The following is a 15,126-nucleotide window of genomic DNA, read 5'->3' as shown; positions in this document are numbered from 1 at the left end:
TGGACAGTATTTACGTGTGAGACCTTATTTCATAAGCTGAGGAAGGACTGAATTAGCCTTGCTTATTTCTGCTTTATAAACACAGGGGACAGCGTAATGGATAGCGCAATACACACATAAGCAGGACATAGTTAATATAGTCTGGAATGTTGAATGGCATTGTCTCAACCTTACAATCAAATACTCATTGTGGGATTCACACAGAAGTTATTTTCCTACAGTCAATCCTAGAATGGTTTTGGGTATTTTAAAAACGAATACAGCCACATCTGTACATGGGTGGTTCTTTGTAAACAAGATGCTGTGTAAATATTGCTCACAAGGATTCAATTTACATTTCAGTCTTGTTTGTGTGTGTGTGCATGTGTGTGTGTGTGTGCATTCATGTGTTTGGCTCGTACCTCAAAGTCATGGCGTTTCTCGTAGACAGGGATGACGAGCTTGGCGATGTGTGTGATCAGTTCGTATCGCTCTGCTTTCCACAGCCCCCTCACACACAGCTCCAGGTGTTCCACGAGGACCTCCTGGAAAAGCCAGGACACGCACGTGCGGGCCAGTAACAACAGTCAGCACAGTGTGAGAGAAATTACATATTTACCTGATTTATTTGATATTAATGGTTAACCATTGGTATTTAACAAATAGTAAGACATTTCTGTCCTGCTAGTGTCTGTGTTTTTATGGTCTCCACTGTAGTTCCCTGCAGCTAATCTGAGTGTATGGTCGTCAGAGATGTCTTGAGTCGCCAAATGATTTAAAGACTACATTACATAAACAAGAATGTGTTTTACTAGGGATCGCTTAGGAGTTTAGAACAATCCCTCATTGTCTCAAAATCATCCTTGCAACGGGAAACTAAGCCAGGGGGGGATTAAGACAACAACCCGTGCAGATAACAGGATAAACCCAGAGTGGCTTATGACGCTTCCTGGTCTGCATGGGAGGGGTTGAACCAACCATGACTGAGCATTGTTAGTGTCAGCCAAAAATATACAGTTGAAGTCAGAAGTTTACATACACAAACTCAGTTTCACAATTCCTGACATTTAATCCTAGTAAAAATGCCCTGTTTTAGGTCAGTTAGGATCACCACTTTATTATAAGAATGTGAACTGTCAGAATTATAGTAGAGAGATTTATTTATTTCATCACATTCCCAGTGGGTCAGAAGTTTACATACATTCAATTAGTATTTGGTAGCATTGCCTTTAAATTGTTTAACTTGGGTAAAACATTTTGGGGTAGCCTTCCACATGCTTCCCACAATAAGGGGTGAATTTTGGCCCATTCCTCCTGACAGAGCTGGTGTATCTGAGTCAGGTTTGTAGGCCTCCTTGCTCATACAAGCTTCTTCAGTCCTGCCCACAAATCTTCTATAGAATCGAGGTCAGGGCTTTGTGATTGCCATTCCAATACCTTGACTTTGTTGTCCTTAAGCCATTTTGCCACAACTTTGGAAGTATGCTTGGGGTCATTGTCCATTTGGAAGACCCATTTGCGACTAAGCTTTTACTTCCAGACTGACGTCTTGAGATGTTGCTTCAATATATCCACAATTTTCTTCCTCAGGATGCCATCTATTTTGTGAAGTGCACCAATCCCTCCTGCAGCAAAGCACCCCCACAACATGATGCTGCCACCCCCGTGCTACACGGTTGGGATGGTGCTCTTCGGCTTGCATGCCCTCCCCCTTTTTCCTCCAAACATAATGATGGTCTTTATGGCCAAACAGTTATATTTTTGTTTCATCAGACCAGAGGACATTTCTACAAAAAGAACAGTCTTTGTCCCCATGTGCAGTTGCAAACAGTAGTCTGGCTTTTTCATGGCGGTTTTGGAGCTATGGCTCCTTCTTTGCTGAGTGGCCTTTCAGGTTATGTCGATATAGGACTCGTTTTACTGTGGATATAGACACTTTTGTACCCGTTTCCTCCAGCATCTTCACAAGGTCCTTTGCAGTTGTTCTGGGATTGATTTTCACTTTTCACACCAAAGTACGTTCATCTCTAGGAGACAGAACGCGTCTCCTTCCTGAGAGGTATGACGGCTGCGTGGTCCCATGGTGTTTATACTTGCGTACTATTGTTTGTACAGATAAACGTGGCATCTTCAGGCGTTTGGAAATTGCTCCCAAGGATGAACCAGACTTGTGGAGGTCTACAATTTGTTTTCTGAATTCTTGGCTGATTTCTTTTGATTTTCCCATGATGTCAGGCAAAGAGGCCCTGAGTCTGAAAGTAGGCCTTGGAAGTGTACCTGTGGATGTATTTCAACTGACTCAAATGATATCAAAAAGAAGCTTTCAAAGCCATGACATAATTTTCTGGAATTTTCCAAGCTGTTTAAAGGCACAGTCAACTTAGTGTAAGTAAACTTCTGACCCACTGGAATTGTTATAGATTATTTCACTTATAAATCACTGTGTCTGTAAACAATTGTTGGAAAAATTCCTTGTGTCATGCACAAAGTAGATGTCCTAACCGACTTGCCAGAACTATAGTTTGTTAACAAGAAATTTGTGGAGTGGTTGAAAAACAAGTTTTAATGACTCCAACCTTAGTGTATGTAAACTTCCGACTTCAACTGTATAGTACTCTGCATTTGTGTAAAGGTTAGGTTACTCGGTCCAACACTCAAGGGTGTGGGGTTGATCAGCCTCCTTATTGCAATAATTAATCGATATTGAATAAAGATGATTGTTTGAAGAAAGGACAGTCTCTCTCTCTGCTATTATTCTAACACCTTGGCCATAGGACTTGGCAAGATGGCACCAGTTCAGGAAAAAAAGGTCAAGCTGTTATCAATCACATCAAAGACTTATCAACATTGAGAGATGAATCCACGTGCAATATTAACCACCAGTGCCTTCTATTGGCAGTTAATTAACTGCGATATGATTTATAGAAGAAGAAAAATAGTGGTGTCTATTATTAAAAGCAAATATGACATGATGAAATCATTGTCATTATATGATCACAACTGTACACAAGCCTGCATAAATGCACACACGCATACACACACACAAACCTCAGTGTAGTAGACATCCGGCATGCCTGTGTCATCCTTCATGGCGGCCTCCTCTTCAATGTTCAGAGTGATCCTCTTGAATGCAGCCAGGCCACTGGGGAACATCTCTGAAATAACCACAACAATAACAGCAAGAGACAGAGGCAGTCTCTATGCTACTTCATTCTTTCACCACTATTGGGTGGAGGAGAGTAGACCAGCGCTTCAGACAACATAAAACGAGGTCCAGCACATCTTGGATGATGCATTCTCAGTCTTTGTAAAGCTATTGCTGTTCCAAGTGGCGCTCTTTGTTATTGTTAAACCAGTCAGTGGATGTTGTCAGTGTTGTAGTACTCGAGTCCGGTCTCGAGACCACATATTGCATGTCAGGGTCTTGTCTAGGTGTCGGATACATTTTTACTCTGTCTTGACTCGGTTTTGGACAATGAGGTCTCGTAATTTCATCCCGAGACCAGCGGAGTAAAAACCTCAGTTTAGTAAGGGGAGACTGGGGGATGTTGTAACATATTTGGAATTTTTGTGTATTATAAACCTGTTTGGGTTAGTTGTAATTTGTGGGTTAGGGCATGTTTTTTGGAACTCAGTATTAACTTAATGTTGAGAGTTAGACTATAATATATGCCATTTAGCAGATGCTTTTATCCAAAGAGACCTATAGTCATGCGTACATACATTTTATGTAAGGGTGGTCCTAGGAATCAAACAAGCGCCATGCTCTACCAACTGAGCCACAAAGGACCACCAATTTAACGTAGAATAGTAGGATACAGAAGGTGAAATTTCAAAATGTGGTTGTTTTTCTGTTGTTATGTCAGTCACGGGCTGTGTTCCAATATGCATACTTGTATTCTATCTAGAGCGTATAGCGAGTACAGAAGTCACCTGTCATTTTCAAGTGTGATTCCAAACATAAGAACGCGAAATGGCAAATATGTACTAAGTTTTCCGGAAGTTCTATAAGCGAACTTGGGAGGTCTGGAAAACAAAGCATGCATGGGAGCATACTTTTTTGTTCCCTTCGTGGGGAGGCTATCTTATAACACCTTGCGAAGTAGTGAACATTCCCAAAACTGCTGAATTAATGGCGGACTTAAGTCCGCGGTTGGGAGAGAATTTTCAGAGGAATAAGGAATAATTTTGTAAAGTTTAAGGATTATGTTTATTTATTCACCAAATTATGTTAAAATGTTTAACCAATTACTTTCATATGAATTTTTAATTCAAAAAGTTGAGAATGCTTTTTGTCAGCCCACTAGCCAAGCTAAATTAGGTCATCGGACACGATGACTAGCTAGCAGGCGGTTTCGTCCTGGTTATCAGGATGTGAACTCTCAACTTTATTGGAATGAGAGGCAGGGGGAGTGTCACGCCCTGGTCTAAGTATTTTGTGTTTTTCTTCATGTATTGGGTCAGGCCAGGGTGTGGCATGGGGTTTTTGTATTGTGGTGTGTTTTGTCTTGGGGTTTTGGTGTGTATGTATTGGGATTGTAGCTAGTGGGGTTATCTAGCAAAGTCTATGGCTGTCTGGAGTGGTTCTCAATCAGAGGCAGGTGTTTATCTTTGTCTCTGATTGGGAACCATATTTAGGCAGCCATATTCTTTGAGTTTGTCGTGGGTGATTGTCCTTAGTGTCGTTGTTCCTATCTCTTTGTTTATTTACACAAGTATAGGCTGTTTTGGTTTTCGTTACGTTCTTTGTTTTGTAGTGTTTTGTGTTTATTCGTGTTTCACGTTGTTCATTAAACATGGATCGCAATCTACACGCTGCATTTTGGTCCGACTATCCTTCACACCTAGAAAACCGCAACAGGGAGGGGCTTGGTGTGTGTAAACCATAAAGGAAGAGGCAAAGCCAGAGATTTCGCTCTCACCAAAATATGTCCAAAATGTGCCCAATGCGTTTCAATGGGTTTATTTTGCACCAAAGTTTGCCTCCTGCCTTTGGGACAATGCATCCCATTGTCAGGGTGGAGACGTGCATCTCCTCATTATATACAGATCTCTGGTGTAAATGGGAAGGTGCACACAGCACAGAGGAGTGAAGGAGATGAGACCAGAAATATAACACGAGAACAAGCGGACTAAATGCTCATAAATACAAAAAAAATGACAGATTCTTGCAATACAGGCTTTTGGAATGTTTCGCAAAAACATAAATTCAAATTAATACAATGACTTTGTTATATTGCCCAGCCTTAGATGTAACAACAACACGTGGAAAAAGTCCAGGGGTGTGAATACTTTCTGCAGGAACTGTATTTTCCTAATTTCCTCTTCCTGCAAGTGCTGGGCCATTCATTGTGATTTTAACTCCAACCCTCCGATGTCCACAGATTAACCCATCTTTCCCAGTATATTGATATTTCCCCTTGACTGATCGTGGTTTTTCAGATCCCTTAACAGTACAGTTTGCAGGTCCACCTAAATCCCGATATCATGACATATCAACCATTCCTGGACCTGACTCAAAGGGAGCACCGATGGACATGATCATAAAATATGCTCTATTGATTCTGATTCCTAGTGGCAGAGTCTGCAAAAGCCTGACTGTTCAATGCCCCATATATTGAGCATTTTTATAGCAAGTATTGATGTGTCAATTGTTGTTTTACAATATATATACACACACACACACACACACACACACACACACACACACACACACGAGTTCATAGACCCAATGCCAAGGTATTGGGACATCAAAGACCTGTTCCCAACTAACTTGAATTTTATACGGCATTGCCTTGTGTCGTTAAGTGAAACAGATTCATTTTTCGATGTATACTAATACTTTTAAGCCATTTATGATTTTGAATGGGTGGCAGACATAATCATTATTTAATTTCTTCTAGAAGTAATTGTCTCTTCCAATTTTGTGGCAGAGCCGCGATGAGTTGGTTATCATTTTGTATTGAGCATTAGACCTCCATACACTGTTGTTAGTTGCTTGTGGGACATCATTTGACAATCCTTGTTTACAATGTCCTTCATAAATACTATACCCTTCTTGTATATCTTTTTCCAAGAAGATGTATTTTCTCTATCAATACATCGGAGTTTAGCCATATTATTTGCTGTAATATTAGATCTGCCTTTTTTGGAGGTTGAAATTGACATTGTACCCATGACTTCCCATGAAAATTCGCAGCATCCCAAAGAGGTTTTAAAAAGGAAGGGCGGAAGGTAGTGTGTTGGGCCAGTAACCGAAAGGTTGCTGGATCAAATCCCTGAGCTGACAAGGTAAAAAATATGTCGTTCTGCCCCTGAACAAGGCAGTTAACCCACTATTCCCTGGTAGGTCATCATTGTAAATAAGAATTTGTCCTTAAGTGACTTTCCTAGTTAAAAGTGAAATATTATTATTGAAAATAAAAAAATACTTAAACAAAGCTCAATCTCCAGACTAGGAACTTTGTCAGAGCTAACATTTCCCCATAGGCCTGAGAATACAGCTATAGAGAGCATCTTGGAGCTGAACAAGCTTCCTAGGGGCACAATTTCAGATGTATATGCAATCATTCATGACTTACAGAACCCTTCTTTGGTGCCTTTAAAGACTCGATGGGAAAGGGATTTGGGGGAGGAACTTGTGGAAGACACCTGGGAAGCTGTGCTGCACAGGGTGCACTCGTCCTCTCTTAGCACTAGACACAGCCTCATTCAATTCAAGGGGGTTCAAGAATATTCTCTGATTTTGATCCTACCTGTGTCAGATGTAAAATGGAACCAGCCACACTGTTGCATATGTTTTGGGGCTGTCATAAACTGTCAGGTTTCTGGGAATTAATATTTAAGTGTTTCTCTGATATATATGACACTGTTATAGATCCGTCTCCCCTTACAGCCCTTTTTGGAGTACTGCCCATAGGTACCCCCCTATCAAGAATCCAGTCAGACACTGTTGCTTATACAACTCTTTTAGCTAGACGGCTAATACTACAGAACTGGAAGATGGCAGCTCCCCCATCTTATAAATATTGGGTGAGAGATGTGTTGTGCTCTCTGAAACTAGAACAAATTAAATTCACGGGGGAACCCCAAACTGTTTAATGAGGCTTGGGCTCCATTCCGGTCTTACTTCAAACAGTCCATTCTCTGATGGCACTCCCATTAAAACCAAAATAAGTCTGTATTTGACCCCCCTGTGACTTAAGGGTTGGATGAGCTTTTCTTTGTGTTTTGTCTGGGGGGGCATTAAGGTTGATGTGCTTATTGATTGTGACCTGCGGATGCCTTTTTCATCTTGCTCGGGCAAAGACAAGTGTGAGCTTGTTTCTCCCAGTTATTTTTACATTTTGTTCACACCTACATAAAATGATCATTATTCATTTTTTTCTTTTAAAGCATTGTAAACTTTTTATTTTTGGTCCAGTGGATGGTCGGTCTGTGGCCGTGACTGTCTGTGAGTGGTTGCATTTCTCCACCCCTATCCCTTGACTGTTTACAGCAACAATGGTGAGGTGTACTATAGATTGCCCTCTAACCTTTGTCGCCTTCTGCCTGGTGTGTTTAACTTGTCTGGTATCTTTAAGTATGGTATCTTTAAAGCTATTTAAAAAAAATGTATTATTTGTATTTTTTGTAGTTGAGTATATTATTTATATTGCTTTGTGTTGTCTTGTCTGTCTGTGTGTGTGTGTGTGTGTAAAACTTAATAAACAGAGTAAAGAAAACACACAAAAAACAAAGATACATTTTTAATCCACTGTAACGGTTTTCTAGTGGTGATGAAGGAGAGTCGGACCAAACTGCAGCGTGTCGATTGCGATCCATATTTATTAAACAAAACGTAAACACTACTAAACACTAAACACTAAAAAACAATAAACGTAATGAAAACCGAAAACAGCCTATCTAGTGCAAACTAACAGAGAGTACAAGTAAGACACTAAGGACAATCACCCACGACAAACTCAAAAGAATATGGCTGCCTAAATATGGTTCCCAATCAGAGACAACGATAAGCACCTGCCTCTGATTGAGAACCACTCCAGACAGCCATAGACTTTGCTAGACAACCCACTAAGCTACAATCCCAATACCACCACCAAAACCCCAAGACAAACACACCACAATTACAAAAACACCATGCCACACCCTGGCCTGACCAAATACATAAAGATAAACACAAAATACTTTGACCAGGGCGTGACAGAACCCCCCCCCTAAGGTGCGGACTCCCGAACGCACCTCAAAACAATAGGGAGGGTCCGGGTGGGCGTCTGTCCATGGTGGCGGCTCCGGCGCGGGACGTGGACCCCACTCCTTTAATATCTTAGTCCACTCTCCCTTCGTCCCTGGATAGTCCACCCTCGCCGCCGACCATGGCCTAGTAGTCCTCACCCAGAACCCCACTGGACTGAGGAGCAGATCGGGACTGAAGGACAGCTCGGGACCAAGGCAGCTCGGGACTGAGGGGAAGCTCGGGAGTGAGAGGAAACTCGGGAGTGAGAGGAAACTCGGGAGTGAGAGGAAACTCGGGAGTGAGAGGAAACTCGGGAGTGAGAGGAAACTCGGGAGTGAGAGGAAACTCGGGAGTGAGAGGAAAGCTCCTGGTGAGAGGAAGCTCGGGAGTGAGAGGAAGCTCGGGAGTGAGAGGAAGCTCGGGAGTGAGAGGAAGCTCGGGAGTGAGAGGAAGCTCGGGAGTGAGAGGAAGCTCGGGAGTGAGAGGAAGCTCGGGAGTGAGAGGAAGCTCGGGAGTGAGAGGAAGCTCAGGAGTGAGAGGAAGCTCAGGAGTGAGAGGAAGCTCAGGAGTGAGAGGAAGCTCAGGCAGGTAGATAGATCTACCAGCTCCTGGCTGGCTGGTGGTTTCAGCAGATCCTGGCTGACTGGCAGATCCTGGCTGACTGGCAGATCTGGAAGAGTCTGGTTGACTGGCAGATCTGGAAGAGTCTGGTTGACTGGCAGATCTGGAAGAGTCTGGTTGACTGGCAGATCTGGAAGAGTCTGGTTGACTGGCAGATCTGGAAGAGTCTGGCTGACTGGCAGATCTGGAAGAGTCTGGCTGACTGGCAGATCTGGAAGAGTCTGGCTGACTGGCAGATCTGGAAGAGTCTGGCTGACTGGCAGATCTGGCGGCGCTGGGCAGACTGGCGGCGCTGGGCAGACTGGCGGCGCTGGGCAGACTGGCGGCGCTGGGCAGACTGGCGGCGCTGGGCAGACTGACGACGCTGGGCAGATTGGCGATGCTGGGCAGACTGGCGATGCTGGGCAGACTGGCGATGCTGGGCAGACTGACGGCGCTGGGCAGACTGGGGGCACTGGCGGCGCTGGGCAGACTGGCGGCACTAGCTGCTCCATATAGGCTGACAGCTCTGGCGGCTTCTTACAGACTGACCGCTCTGGCGGCTCCGTGCTGACTGGCAGCTCCTTGTAGACTGGCAGCTCCTTACAGACTGACAGCTCCGTGCAGACTGACAGCTCCGTGCAGACTGGCAGCTCCATGCAGACTGGCAGCTCCATGCAGACTGGCAGCTCCATGCAGACTGGCTGCTCTATGCAGACTGACAGCTCTGGCTGCTTCATGCAGACTGACATCTCTGGCTGCTCCATGTAGACTGGCTGCTTCATGCAGACTGGCAGCTCGGGCTGCTTCATGTAGACTGACAGCTCTGGCTGCTCCATGCGGACTGACAGCTCTGGCTGCTCCATGTAGACTGACTGCTTCATGCAGACTGGCAGCTCGGCTGCTTCATGTAGACTGACAGCTCTGACTGTTCCATGCAGACTGACAGCTCTGGCTGCTTCATGCAGACTGGCAGCTCTGGCTGCGCTGAACAGGCGGGAGACTCCGGCAGCGCTGGAAATGAGGAAAGCTCTAACAGCGCTAGATAGGCGGGAGACTCCGGCAGCGCAGGAGAGGAGAAAGGCTCTGGCTGCGCTAAACAGGCGGGAGGCTCCGGCAGCGCTGTAGAGGAGGAAGGCTCTGGCTGCGCTGAACAGGCGAGGCACACTGAAGGCCTGATGCGTGGTGCTGGAACTGGTGGTACTGGATCGAGGACACGCACAGGAAGCCTGGTGCGGGGAGCTGCTACCGGAGGGCTGGGTTGTGGAGGTGGTACTGGATAGACCGGACCGTGCAGGCGCACTGGAGCTCTTGAGCACCGAGCCTGCCCAACCTTACCTGGTTGAATGCTCTCGGTTGCCCTGCCAGTGTGGCGAGGTGGAATAGCCCGCACTGGGCTATGCAGGCGAACCGGAGACACCGAGCGCAAGGCTGGTGCCATGTAAGCCGGCCCAAGGAGACGCACTGGGGACCAGATGCGTAGAGCCGGCTTCATGGCATTTGGCTCGACGCTCAATCTAGCCCGGCCGATACGCGGAGCTGGAATATACCGAACCGGGCTGTGCACCCGCACTGGAGACACCGTGCGCTCCACAGCATAATACGGTGCCTGCCCGGTCTCTCCAGCCCCCCGGTAAGCACAGGGAGTTTGCGCAGGTCTCCTACCTGGCATAGCCATACTCCCTGTAAGCCCCCCCCCAAGAAATTTTTGGGGCTGACTCTCGGGCTTCCATCCGCTCTGCCGTGCTAGCTCCTCATAATGCCGCCTCTCTGCTTTTGCTGCCTCCAGCTCGGCTTTGGGGCGACAATAATCTCCAGGCTGATTCCAGGGTCCTTTACCGTCCAGTACGTCCTCCCATGTCCATTTCTCCAGGTAGTGCAGCCTCTCCCACTGCAGCTGCTGCTCCTGCTGTTGCTGCCTCTGTTGCCTCTGTTGCCTCTGTTGCCTCTGTTCCTGCTGCTCCTTTGGGCGGCTACACTCCCCTGGTTTAGCCCAGGGTCCTCTCCCGTCGAAGATCTCCTCCCATGACCAGAAATCCTTGTTGAGCATCTCCTTTTTCGGCTGCTCCTGCCTGTTGACACGCCGCTTGGTCCGTTGGTGGTGGGTGATTCTGTAACGGTTTTCTAGTGGTGATGAAGGAGAGTCGGACCAAAATGCAGCGTGTCGATTGCGATCCATATTTATTAAACAAAACGTAAACACTAAACACTACAAAACAATAAACGTAATGAAAACCGAAAACAGCCTATCTAGTGCAAACTAACAGAGAGTACAAGTAAGACACTAAGGACAATCACCCACGACAAACTCAAAGAATATGGCTGCCTAAATATGGTTCCCAATCAGAGACAACGATAAGCACCTGCCTCTGATTGAGAACCACTCCAGACAGCCATAGACTTTGCTAGACAACCCACTAAGCTACAATCCCAATACCACCACCAAAACCCCAAGACAAACACACCACAATTACAAAAACACCATGCCACACCCTGGCCTGACCAAATACATAAAGATAAACACAAAATACTTTGACCAGGGCGTGACATCCACCAAAGATGTAAGATTTTAATCTGCAAAAAAGCAGAGCTCCTTCTTAAACAAAGGATGGGCATCTCTTAGTACCTTGCTAGAAAAATAGTTTTGGATTTAGATACAATTTCGGTAAAATGGATGCGTTCAGGTTTAATGCCTTAATATTTAATAGTTTTAACCCTTCAAACTCCTTTTCATTATATTAATATAACAATTAACTTTCTGATTTTCAATTCCAAGTAAAGTGAAATATCATGTATCCCGGGGCCGGTAGAGCTATGAATAAATATGTAAACTGAGAAATAGTGTATATTTATACCCCAGACCATTGGTTTCCAAATATTGTATGTATGAGCAAGGTAATCAAGGTAATCTTCCCATACAAGGATAGGCGTTTCCCTCTCCATGGTTCTCAAGATTCTATATATTTTTGCAAAGTTTCAATCAAAGTTAATAGTTGCTAGATCGCTAAACTTTTCCGGGATATGTACACCAATGTTCTCCATCTGGCTATTCAATCGGTAGACCACATGGCAATTTAAAGTTGATCTTTCAGAGACCTAATCCATATAATATAGTACACTTATCATAGTTTGGTTTTAATCCAGAGAAACTGAAGAAATGTATGTGCCCCTTAATGTTATCATTAGATTAGACTTTTAAAGCGAACAATTCAATGGCCATAATAAATAAAATCACATGGATGAATAAAGGACAACAATATGACAATGTCCCCAGCCAAAAATGCAAAGAAATGAGGGACAAGATGACTACTCGTGCATTTTTGTCCACCAGTTGTAGGTCTTCTATCCCTAAACTCTGGTCTTCTTCTTCTCTCTCTCTGCATCAACAACTACCTGTCCACTCCAAAAGTTTTGGAGAGTACAGGGGTTTCAATTGTTCCTAATTGTTTCTAATCTTGGTAAAGGCACTATGGCTAAATGCTTAATATGCATAACTGTAGTTTTTGTGTGTGCTTAATGGGTACGTGGGCTTAACCTATTTGTTTTGTGGAACACAGACAGACAATAGGATTTGCCTGGGGACAGAGTTGTTAAGTATAAAGCATCCTGGCTGGACAAAATAAAGACCTTACAGTAAGATAATACAGTCTGGTGCCACGGCTTTAGTCCAATGTGGGGTAGACAGAATGCCAGTGTGCTGTTCTATAAAAAATATATATATGATAAAGTTCTAACAATAAAAGTAATACTTCTTCTAACAATAATGTAAAACGATAATGCGGGGTGACAATGTAAAGTTAAAAATAGTGTAACAATACTTCAAAGTACTGTAAGTGACGGTGAATGAATAAATGGGGAAAGACGGTCTTACTTTTCCTGTGGAGATATTCTGCCACCAGTGTAGCACTGTGGACGTAACACATAGCAGCCTGTGGACAACGCAGTATTGGTCAATGCTGGGAGGGTTAGCAAACACTCAACCGCCACAGTCAAAATCCATACAGTATGTGCATTGTGCATGTGTGCATGCCACACACACACACACACGTTTCGTTTTTCTATCTTCGTGGGGACTTAAGTGATTCGCTGGAAAAGGAAACAGGGTTTGAGGAAAGAAATCAGGATGCCTTGTGAGGATCAGGCGACGAGTGGCTAATCTGCCATTGCCTTCCACCCTGCTAGCTAATGTTCAATCGCTGGAAAAAGAAATGGGACAAACTGAATGCATGTATATCCTACCAACAGGACATTAAAAACTGTAATATCTTATGTTTCAGAGTCGTGGCTGAAAGACGACATTATGAACATAAAACTGGCGGGTTATAGACTATCGGCAGGACAGAACAGCAGCCTCTGGTAAGACACGGGGCGGGGTCCTATGCATATTTGTAAACAACAGCTGGTGCATAATATCTTAGGAAGTCCCAAGGTTTTGCTCTGAGGTAGAGTATCTTATGATAAGCCTAATTTCTATCAGTATGTTAAACGTGCAACCAGAGGAAAAACAATTCTAGACCACCTTTACTACACACACACACACACATAGAAGCTCTCCCTCGCCCTCCATTTGGCAAATCTGACCAATAATTCTATCCTCCTGACTCCTGCTTACAAGCAAAAATTTAAGTAGGAAGCACCAGTGACTCGGTCTATAAAAAAAGTGGTCAGATGAAGCAGATGCTAAACTACAGAACTGTTTTTCCAACACAAACTGGGATATGTTCTGGGATTCTTCCGATGGCATTGAGGAGTACACCACATCAGTCACTGGCTTTATCAATAAGTGCATTGAGGACGTCGTCCCCACAGTGACAGTACGTACATATCCAAACCAGAAGCCATGATTCCAGGTAACATTCGCTCTAACCTAAAGGTTAGAGCTGCCGCTTTCAAGGAGCGGGACTCTAACCCAAAAGCTTATAAGAAATCCTGCAAAGTCCTCCGACAAACCATCAAAAAGGCAAAGCGTCAATACAGGACTAAGATCGAATTGTACACCTGCTCCGTGGCTCGTTGGATGTGGCAGGGCTTGCAAACTATTACTGACTACAAAAGGGAAGCACAGCTGAGAGCAGCCCAGTGACACGAGCCTACCAGACGAGCTAAATAACTTCTACACTTGCTTCGAGGCAAGTAACACTGAAACATGCATGGGAGCATCAGCTGTTCCAGACGACTGTGTGATCACGCTTTCCGCAGCCTTTAAACAGGTCAACAGTCACAAGGCCGAAGGGCCAGATGGATTACCAGGACGTGTACCCCGAGCATGCGCTGACCAACTGACAAGTGTCTTCACTGACATTTTCAACTGTCCCTGTCCGAGTCTGTAATACCAACATGTTTCAAGCAGACCACCATAGTCCCTGTGCCCAAGAACACTAAGGTAACCTGCCAAAATGACTACCGACCCGTAGAACTCACGTCTGTAGCCATGAAATGCGATGAGACATATGGAGGTTCTTCAGAGACCTGTTGGTGCAAGGACAACAACCTCTCCCTCAATGTGATCAAGACAACGATGATTGTGAACTACAGCAAAAGGAGGACTGAGCACGCCCCCATTCTCATCGATGGGGCTGTAGTGGAGCAGATTGAGAGCTTCAAGTTCCTTGGCGTCCACATCACTAATAAACCAACATGGTCCAAGCACACCAAGACAGTCATGAAGGGGGCACGACAAAACCTATTCCCTCTCAGGAGACTGAAAATATTTGGCATGGGTCCTCAAATCCTCAAAAAGGTTTTATAGCTGCACCATCGAGAGCATCCTGACGGGTTGCATCACTGCCTGGTACGGCAACTGCTCGGCCTCCGACCGCAAGGCACTACAGAGGGTAATGCGTATGGCCCAGTACATCACCGGGGCCAAGCTTCCTGCCATCCAGGACCTCTATACCAGGCGGTGTCAGAGGAAGGCCCTAAACATTGTCAGACTCCAGCCACCCTAGTCATAGATGGTTCTCTCTGCTACCGCACGGCAAGCGGTACCGGAGCGCCAAGTCTAGGTCCAAGAGGCTTCTAAACAGCTTCTACCCCCAAGCCATAAGACTCCTGAACAGCTAATCAAATGGCTACCCAGTGTTCCCGACATTCCTCCCTGACTAATCAGTTTCCCAGGGTTGCCTGGCCCGAACATGACAACATGTAAGAGGAGTTGGCTAGAGCACACACAGATCTGGACCTGGCTACCTTCCCAGGCCATTTGAATACATATCTCTAAAAATGTCAGTAGCTGGAAGTCTCGGTTACACATATACGGTATGGTATTATATTCCTCTATAGCAGGGCTCTCCAACACAGGGCTTTCCTAA

The 15,126-nt window shown here is 44.9% G+C and overlaps 1 pseudogene; it reads right to left on the bottom strand.

Moving 5' to 3' along the window:
- The window catches only part of LOC112260999, an 81,969-nt pseudogene that overhangs the window by 14,585 nt on the left and 52,258 nt on the right, over window positions 1–15,126 (bottom strand).

This window comes from Oncorhynchus tshawytscha, linkage group LG10 (assembly GCF_018296145.1).
Source record: "Oncorhynchus tshawytscha isolate Ot180627B linkage group LG10, Otsh_v2.0, whole genome shotgun sequence".
In the NCBI taxonomy this organism is placed as follows: Eukaryota; Metazoa; Chordata; class Actinopteri; order Salmoniformes; family Salmonidae; genus Oncorhynchus; species Oncorhynchus tshawytscha.
This window is presented reverse-complemented; position numbering and strand designations above follow the sequence as displayed.